This window comes from Vulpes vulpes, chromosome 6 (assembly GCF_048418805.1).
Source record: "Vulpes vulpes isolate BD-2025 chromosome 6, VulVul3, whole genome shotgun sequence".
In the NCBI taxonomy this organism is placed as follows: Eukaryota; Metazoa; Chordata; class Mammalia; order Carnivora; family Canidae; genus Vulpes; species Vulpes vulpes.
This window is the reverse complement of record NC_132785.1, coordinates 3,064,686-3,073,998: the sequence shown is the minus strand read 5'-3', so window position 1 is coordinate 3,073,998 and position 9,313 is coordinate 3,064,686.

The window sequence follows — 9,313 nt, the reverse complement described above, 5'->3', positions numbered from 1 at the left end:
GAAGTTGGCAAGGTTTCTCGCATTTCTTTCTTCATCCGTGCACACGTACTTATTGAGCATCTACTACGCGGCCGTCGCAGCATAGACCTGGGAGGTGCTCTCATTCTGGCCCAGAGGAGGAATTCGCTTATTCTTTTCTACTATTTTACACTGAGAGGAAAGACCACAGCCTCACAGCAAGCCGTTCCTAAGGCAGCCTGCTGGGTTCCCGGGGGTTTCATCCTTCGAGGCTCCTAGTGACCTAACGTGTTCAAAACAGAAGCGTCTCTTTACTTAGACCAGGGGAAGGAGCGTGTAAACACTGACATTCCCGGAGCGTGGACAGTTTGGCCCTCCGCATGCCTTCTTGGCCGCATTTCCCCTCTGTTTGTTCTTCTTCAGCATCTGCTCCTTTGCCAAACCCAACGGTCTCCACGCCACCAGGGCGGAGGCCAGGCTGGAGCGCAGGGCCCAGCTCCTTCCCTTCTGGGGCACCCCTCTCCCTCCCCCCTGGAGCAGAGGCCGGTGCTAATTGGGCCCCGGGGTCATCAACAGGAGCCTCATGGCTCATCTGCAAAAAGCAAAGTGAATTGGTCTGTCTGGGCCGCTCCTAAGTGGCTCGGTTCCTTGGCCCTCCCTAATGACTCGGACGAGGTAATGCGATTTCCTGGGCTCCCTGGGGCCCTGAGGTCTCCGGCTCTTAAGGCAACTGCAAAGCTCCCTTCGGATACTTGAACGCGTGACCCATTTGCGGTTCAGGTTTCATGGGCCACCGGCTGGTGCTCCTCCTCCAAGCACGCCCAGTGGGAGGGGAACATGCGGCCCCCACTTTCAGGGCTGTTGGGGCACAGAGAAGCCTGGGAGAGCAAGAAAGCCGTGGTGCCAAATGTACGTGTGCCATGCAGAGAGGAGCAACGGCCCGGGGACCGTCGGTTCTGCTCTGTCCCCCACACTCCACTTGCCACTTGGGCCAGATCCAGCCGGGAGCTGGGTGCCCCGAAGGCGGAGCCTGCCACCCCACTGCGGAGACCAGGGCTGGGGTGGGCCAGCCCAGGCCCCACTGCCCAGGGTGCCCGGGCCTCTCAGGGCTAAAGGGACCAGGCCAGTGGTCTTTGGCCGGTGACAGCCTATTTCCAGCTGCTCCTCCCCTCCTGACCTTGACCCGGACCGTCCTCTGCCCCCACCACATCCCCAATATCCCGAAGGCTTGGTGCTCACCGGGGTCATCCTCCTGTCTCTGAATGTCCCTGAAGGGGAGGAGACACACAGGCCCCTGTGACACCAGGCCACTGCCCTGCCACCACTGGGCCTGGGGTCCAAATGCCTGCACTGGCCAGGCACAGGGGACATCGTGGCGACCACCCCCCCCCTTCTGCTGCTTGGCCCAGAACTGGGGGGAAATTGCTCGTAGATTCTCTTGGGGAGGCCCCGGGGCGGGGGGCACAGAGCCTGGCCCCGGGGTAGGGGGTTGGGAGAGTCCCACCCTCTCCCCCCCACATGGGTTCTTAAGGCTCTGGCTTCAGACTCAGGCTGGACCCGGGGAAGGCGAGAACAGAACCTTCCTTAGGGTTTTCTGGTAGCACGTTTGCTATTTTTCTCGAGAGTCTTCCATCGTCCACCATGTTAAGCCTCGTGTTTACAAAGGCCCCCCCTTGTCTGTTCTGCTGTTGCAACTAACCCAGAGCGTCCACCGCGGTCGATCACCCTGAATTTGGGAGGAGCTTTACACATCAGGGGAACAGGTGGAAGCCTGAAAGCAGTTTATTCCTCCAACGGTGGTGCCTCCTGTTGACAGACTAGAGCAAAATCACTGAAATATTTATCCCCGGGATCCCCGGGTGGCTCAGCGGTTTGCTGCCTCCCTTGGGCCCAGGGCGTGATCCTGGAGTCCCGGGATCGAGTCCCACATCAGGCTCCCGGTGCATGGAGCCTGCTTCTCCCTCCGCCTGGGTCTCTGCCTCTCTCTCTCTCTCTGTGTCTGTCATGAATAAATAAAACCTTTAAAAAAAAAATTTTATCCCCAAGTGGGAACACGTGTTAAGGTGGTCGGGGAGGAGAGCAGGATGCCGATTACATCAAACAAAGGAAACAACACACGGACAAGTGGCAGGACAGAAAAATGCCTCGAAGGGAAAGCACTACAATGTTGTCTTTTAGGGGATGGCACTACGATGGATTTGGGGGCCAAGAACCTGAGTTCATGGCAGAAATTCCTTGTATTAGTCGCCTGTGTGTCCTCCTTCCCTCCCCTCAGCCTCGGAGAGGGTCCAGTCGGTTTCTAAGACCTGCGACTACGCAGCCGAGATTGGACCGGAGCAGCCCGTGGCTCTCCCAGGGACTGTCACCTGGCTACCTGCCACTCAGGCCAAGGCGGCAATTAAGAAGGCGCTCACTGCCCGGGCCGAAGCCACGGAGGGCAGGCGGAGAGCGCTGAGATCCAGCTGAAAGTCTCTTCCGTGCATTTTGTTGAGCGTCTGATTCTGCGTCCTGTTTCGGCGGCTGCACCGTTAGGCCCTGCTTTATCCTAAGCGCCTTGACTGTGTGCTTCCTGTGAAGAGCCCAGGATTCGCAGCAAGGGATTTTAATGGGTCTCGGGGAGGGGTGGCCCGAAAGGGAGAGGAAGGGGTCTGCTGGGGGGTGGAGAGCAGAAATGCAACTTTGGCCTCTTCTCCGCGTGTCTGACCCCCCCACCCCCCCACCCCCCGCCCAGCAAGCTCAGGCTGGACCCAACTGTAACAGTGGTACCACGGGGAAGGGACCGGCTCCTTCCCAAGGCTGCTGACTGGGCCTCTAAAGTCTAGACCTGGAGTCCCCGGGCTCTCGCCCTCATGCAAATCCCAAATCGTGCAAGGGAGAGGCAGCTCCCTTCGGAAGTCGGGACTCGGCAACAAGCGTCACCAACCACTCGCTCACCTTACCAAAAGGGCACTTCGCAAAGGGGAAGGGTGAGGGCTGGAGGACGCGGCCACGGGACCCGCTTACAGCCCGCTTCTCCCCATCTCCAGGCCCGCCTCGCCCCCCCCAGTGAAACTGGCCTGGGGTGGCCCTTAATGCTCCCCCAGCCCCGCTGCCTCTCCGGAGAGCCGCCGCAGCTCGGGAAGCCAAGTCGTTCCTTGGAAGGGAGGATTCGGTACGAGGTTAAAAATCAAAACATTAAAACGGAAGGATTGCTGTGCTAGGAAAAATGAAATAAAATTAATAATCCGCTAGGGATGAGTTAGACCCGTCGGTCGACCGATCACTTGCTCCCTGGGTCGCAGGTCTTCGGGGTCGGGGAAGGTTGGGTGTAAGAGTTCCCGGGGCTGCGGGGACGGTTACCAGCTTGGTGGCCTGAAACAACAGAAATCCATCCTCTGGCAGGTGTGGAGTCCAGAGGTCCGAAATCAAGGTGCTCCATCGGGGGCTCCGGGGAGGCCCTTCCTGGCCTTTTCCAGCGCCGGGTGGGCTTCAGGGGCTCCGCAGCCCAGGCTGCTCCGCTGCCACCACTGGCCGAGGCCCCCTCCTCCGGGTGCCTGTGTCCAGAGTCCTGGGGCCCGCTCTCCCGAACGGGGCTGCGACCTGGTCGTGGGCCCACCTGGGTAACCCAGGAGATACCCAACGCTCTCGGCCGAGTCACGGTCTGCCATAGACGGCAAGGTTTGGTCACCCCTCCAGGCACGCAGAGGCCCCTGCCGAGGGGAAGCACTTCAACGGTCAAGTGCGCCTTGGAGGTGGTCTTCTAGGTTGTAAACCTTGAAACCTGGGTGCTGGGGAGCAGGCCGGTCATCATCAGGGGGCGCGAGGGGAAGCTAGTGAGGTTCTGCTTCGCCCCCCAGCAAGCAATGCCTGCACAGTGGCGGCTCTGAAGAAGGCCCTAGAGGGCAGGCGGGGTGCAGGGGACTCGTCCCCCCCCCAGCTGCCGGCCGGATCCCCCCACCTTCCTCCCGGCCCCAGGAACCGAGCCGGCTTTGCCTTCTGTGTACTTAGGCCTCGTTCATCCGTGTGCGCGTGGAGTAAGCGGCAGGACTGTTGAACTGTGTCAACATCTATCCAAGGATGACGATTTGTAAGCAGTTGAGCCACTGTGAACCCAATTTACTCTGATCCAGGATACTTGGGGATTAGGATGGGACATATTGGGGCATGGGGTTGGGGGGCTCAGGGGTTGGGCATCTGCCTTTGGCTAAGGGTGTGACCCCGGGGTCCTGGGATCGAGTCCTGCCTCTGGTCCCTGCAGGGAGCCTGCTTCTCCCTCTGCCTGTGTCTCTGCCTCTCTCTGTCTCTCATGAATAAATAAATAAAATCTTAAAAAAAAAAAAAAAAAGGATGTGGGCAATTTCTGGTGCCACCAGTCAGCCCACTACACTGGGTAATTTTTTTTCTCTGTCCTACCATAGAATGAATAGAAAATGTCCTACCATATTCCCATAAACTCGGTGGCTCTCTATATCCCCCAAGGTTTCGAGCCCCACCTCCACCCCCACTCTCTGTTAGTGACCTGAATGCAAACGCGCCTCCCAGGCCTGCTCCCTGGGGGTTTAATCTCACTTTAGGAAAATAAGCTACTTTCTCTGACATCCTCGCATCGTAGCTGACTTTTTTTTTTTATTTAAATTTTAATTATTTATTTCCAATGCCATGAGTCTTTCAAGAAGAAATCCTATTTGCAAATTTTTTTTATTTATTTATTTTTTATGGGAGCTCAATTTGCCAACATAAGCATAACACCCAGTGCTCATCCCATCAGGTAGCTGACTTTTGAGGAATCCCAGGTTTGTGTTTACAGAACGTACCTGTCAGATTCGAGTTTAGGGCCTGAAAAGCTCAGAGTAAAAGCTTCTGTGACCGCCCGTCGGTGTGACCCGCAGGGAACCGACGCTGATTTTCCCTAATTCACTGTTCCCGGGACCGACGGAGCAGGGGTTCCGGAGAAACCCTCTGCGTGCTGAATAAAGCTTGGTGCACACCGCACAGGCTGACTTCTGCTGTCGTTGTTTCTCAGGGTTGTCAGGAACAAGACATTAGAAAAAAAATGTGTTCATCTATTTCTTGGCTTTCTCAGGGTTTTATTTTTCTGCTTGAAGCCATAAATCTTTTCTGCCTCCACGCTAAACAAATGGCTTCGTTGGCCATCCTGGAAATCTCCTATTACAGGGAGGCTTCCTGTCTTTGTTATCATGCAGAGCGGTACAAAGATAGACTTTCTTTCTTTTTTATTTATTTTTATTTTTTTATACACACACATAATATTTATTTATGAATTAATGAGATAATCCATATTAAGCATAGTGCCAGGCAAGTGCCCAATAGATATGAGCAAATTATTAGTATATATGTTCATGGAGAAGCAAGCGCAGACTATGCAGGAAGGCCCATTATAGGCAGAACAAGAGCAAATGTGCATGTTGGAGGAGTTAATTGGGAGCCGCTAGCTCTTTTTGGTGCCTGGAGCTTTACCCCAAGCCTTCTTTTTATTTTATTTTTTTAAAATCTAGTTAATCCGGGACACCTGGGTGGCTCAGAGGTTGAGCATCTGCCTTCAGCCCAGGGCATGTTCCTGGAGTCCCAGGATCAAGTCCCACGTCGGGCTCCCTGCATGGAGCCTGCTTCTCCCTCTGCCTGTGTCTCTGCCTTTCATGAATAAATAAATTTAAAAAAAAATTTAAAAAAATAAAATCTAGTTAATCCATTAACATCTAGTGTATTATTGGTTCCCGAGGTAGAGGACAGTGACTCCTCAGTCTTACCTAACACCCAGGGCTCCCTCCATCCATCACCTGCCCTCCTTCACGCCCGGCACCCGGTGACCCCGTCCCCCACCTCCTCCCCTCCAGCGACCCTCAGCTCCTTCCCTAGACTTCAGAGTCTCTCGTGGTTGGTCTTTCTCACCGGCCCTTTGCAGTGAAGTGACTGCCTGCCTTTGGAATTCTTAGAAATTCTTAGAAATAAAAGAAAGTCTTGATGAGATTTTTTGCCTCTACCAGAGGTTTATAGATTCAGAGGTAAAGGGGGAAAACAGAGGTGTTTCCCTCTTCAATCTTTCTAACCACGGAGGAGCGTCTTATTCTGTTCCTTGCAAACCTGATATGGAAGCGTTACTTCTGGGCGTGAGGGGTTAACTTTTTTTCACTGTTTTTATTTTAATGAGCTGGACATAAGTCCGTTTGTTAGATTTGGGGGGGAGGCGAATGGAAAGCTGTATGATTGCTTGTAGACTTTGTTTCTCAAACTCTTTTTTTTTTTTTCCCTGAAGAATAGTAATTTATTCTGAGCATAGTAATGTAATATTTGTGTACTGTTAGTATCCACTCAGGTCAAATATTAGAAGCAGAGTCACAGGCCTGGGAAAAATCTTGTTCTCGGGGCAGAGCCACGGCTCCACGAGGAAGCAGCACGGATAAGGCCCCACACTCACTCCCAGTTCTGTGGTATGAAGGTCCCATCACTACGCCGTCCGGTCCACAGTGTTGCTGGAGAGCTGTGGGACATTCATACAGTGGTTCTAGAAGCCTCTTTCCTCTTCATCTTCACAGCGGCAGCAGGCCAGAGCTTTTGAGGAAGACCTTTTTTTCTTTCCCTCCAAGTTTCAAGATTTTGTCACCTATGGGACCTACGGTTGGGTTGAGGAAGGACTTGCCATTCCAGCTCCTATCACTAGGCCAGGGTCAAGGCTGGGAGGGGTGGGAAGGGTGCTAGAATCAGTGGTTTCCAGGGTTGGAGGAGACCCAGGGTGAGGATACATCCAGAGCCAGCATGTCTCTCTGTGGCCTTTGGGTTGGAGTAGGGTCAGATGGGCAGACCCTGGATGCTGTTAGCAGCTTTTCAGGCCTCTGCCCCGTTTCTGGACCTGCTATGTGTAGCACTAGCTCTGTGCCAGGACTTAGCTCCTTAGCAAGTCCGAGCCTCTGCTTCTTCAGAATAATCATGATTTATAAGGTCAGTTACGGATCTAGCAAAAAACTATAAACATGTGAAATAAACTAAGCCTTCCTTGTTTATTTTCAAGGAACCATTTGCTGTTTTCTGTCCAACACAACCAAATTCCTTATCATTTCTGTGCTACTCTCAGGTCCTAAAATAGTGCTTTTTATTTCGGGATTTAAACAAACAGTTCAGTTTGGCACATGGGAAGAGAGCAAGAGAGTCACGAACAGGAAATGTGACCTGAAAGGGAGGCTGCTGCGGGTCCGTGAAGGCAAAGCGCTCATTCATGGGCACGAGGAGCCACTGCCCTGGTGCCAGGCTTTGGGGGACCCTCTCTGGTCCTCCTCCAGCCTTTCCTGTCCTTAGAGCACTGGGAGTCCATATACCTAACCTCCTCTTACACTGCTGTCTAGACTGTGCTCAGGGGACTTGAGGATTCAGCAGCCAGATGTCCCCAGAGGCTGTGGGACCACTTCCCCAGAAGTGTCAGAGCACAGAGTTTGTGGAGCCGTCCTGTCCTAGTGGTGGCCAAGTGCAATGGGTGGCAGGGGCAGGAATATGGACCAGAAAGGTGGAGCGTCCACAACCCTAAGTGAGGAGCTCCTGGTAACGTGCAAGGGAGCCAAGGATGGGCCCAGGACACGGGCAGCTGCAGACACCTGAGATGGCCAGAACCCCAGGAGCCAGAAAAGTCTACACAAACAGGGGGGTTCAACAATTTACAGAGATACGATATTAAAGAAGTAGTGATGGTGACGAGCGCTACAAAATGAAGTAAAGCAGGTGAAGACGGGGTAGAGCGTGTGGGGGGAGCTCTTTAAGAAAGGGAGACTGGGGTGGTGGCATTGAAGCAGAGACCCAAATGACATGAGGACTTAGGGGCAGGGACATTGTGGTGCAGGTGCCTGCAACAGAAGCAGGAAAGTCCTCAGGGATAGAGAAGAAGTCGTAGCGATATGCAGGACGGGCTGATAGGTCAGGCCCTTGTCGACTCTAAGGAATTTTTTTCTTTTTGACTACAAGGATTTTTACTGAGACTGTTGGGAAGTCATTGCAGAGTTCTGAGCAGAAGACTGACGTGATTTGGTTTCCTCTTAAAAAAAACTTGACAGTAGAATGACAAGAGTAGAAATGGGAAGACAATCAGGTAGGATGTTATACAGCACACATTTTTTAAAAAGACTTTTCCAATTTATTTTTAAAAATTAAATTTATTTTTAAAAAGTGTGGTAAAATATGCATAATGTAAAATTTACCATTTTTCAGGGTACGGTTCAGTGGCATCAAGTACATTCGGACTGTTGCACAATCACGCTCCATCTCCAAAACTTTTTTCATCTTGTAAGACTGAAACTCCATATACGTTAAAGAGCTCCTCGTTCTCCCTTCCTTTAGCCTCTGGCAACCACACTTCTACTTTCTGCCGCTATGAATTTGACTACTTTTTTTTTTAATTTAAATTTTTTAAGAATACAGAAGCTTTTTTTTTTTTTTTTATGTTTTCATTCAATGATGCAAAACACAGATGCTGACTTGACGTACATTCACATATAACTTTTTCTCTCACATTTACAACGCAACAGATTGGTGAGTCCGAAGGAACTCTAATCATGCTAAGGAGCAAATAGCATTAGTATTTCAATAGCTTATTCCAACTCAGTTCATCTTTAATACTCTATAATATCTTCATTATGTCATTTGATGAGATAGATCCGCCAGAAGATGGAGGTGACCAAGGTCAATCCAACTCTTAGCCACAGGTGGGTCATGTGGTGACTTCTGAATGCAGAACCTTGATCATGCTAAAGAGCCACTTGGGAGCCCAGTCAGAGCTGCCAGTCTGGAGGAGGTACGCAACAATGCAAATGGTGTCATCTTGCTGGGCCGGGCTCCTGAATTTGACTACTTTAGATACCTCAATATAAGTGCAATCATACAGTTTTTATCTTTTTGTGATGGTCTTATTTCACTTCGTATAATGTCTTCAAAGTTGATCCATGTTGTAGCATGGATCAGAATTCCCTTCCTTCATAAGGCTGAATAATATTCCATCGTACGTACATAGTATATTTTGTTTATCCATTTATCCATTCACCCATCAATGGACACTTGGGTTGCTTCCACCTTTTGGTTACTGTGAATAATGCTACTATGAACATGACTGTACAAATAGCTCTTCAACTGTACCTGGGTATGCTATGGGTGCTTTCAGTTCTTTGGGCTATATACTCAGAAGTGGAATTGCCAGATCATATGGAGTATAATTCTATTTTTATTTCTTTTTTGAGAAACTACACACATCCTACCAGCAACGCCCAAGAGTCCAATTATCTTCACATCTTTGTCAACACTTGTTTTTTTTTTTTTTTTTTTCCTTTTGGCAGTGGTCGCCCTAATGCATAGGAAGTGGTATCTTATGTGGTTTGCATTT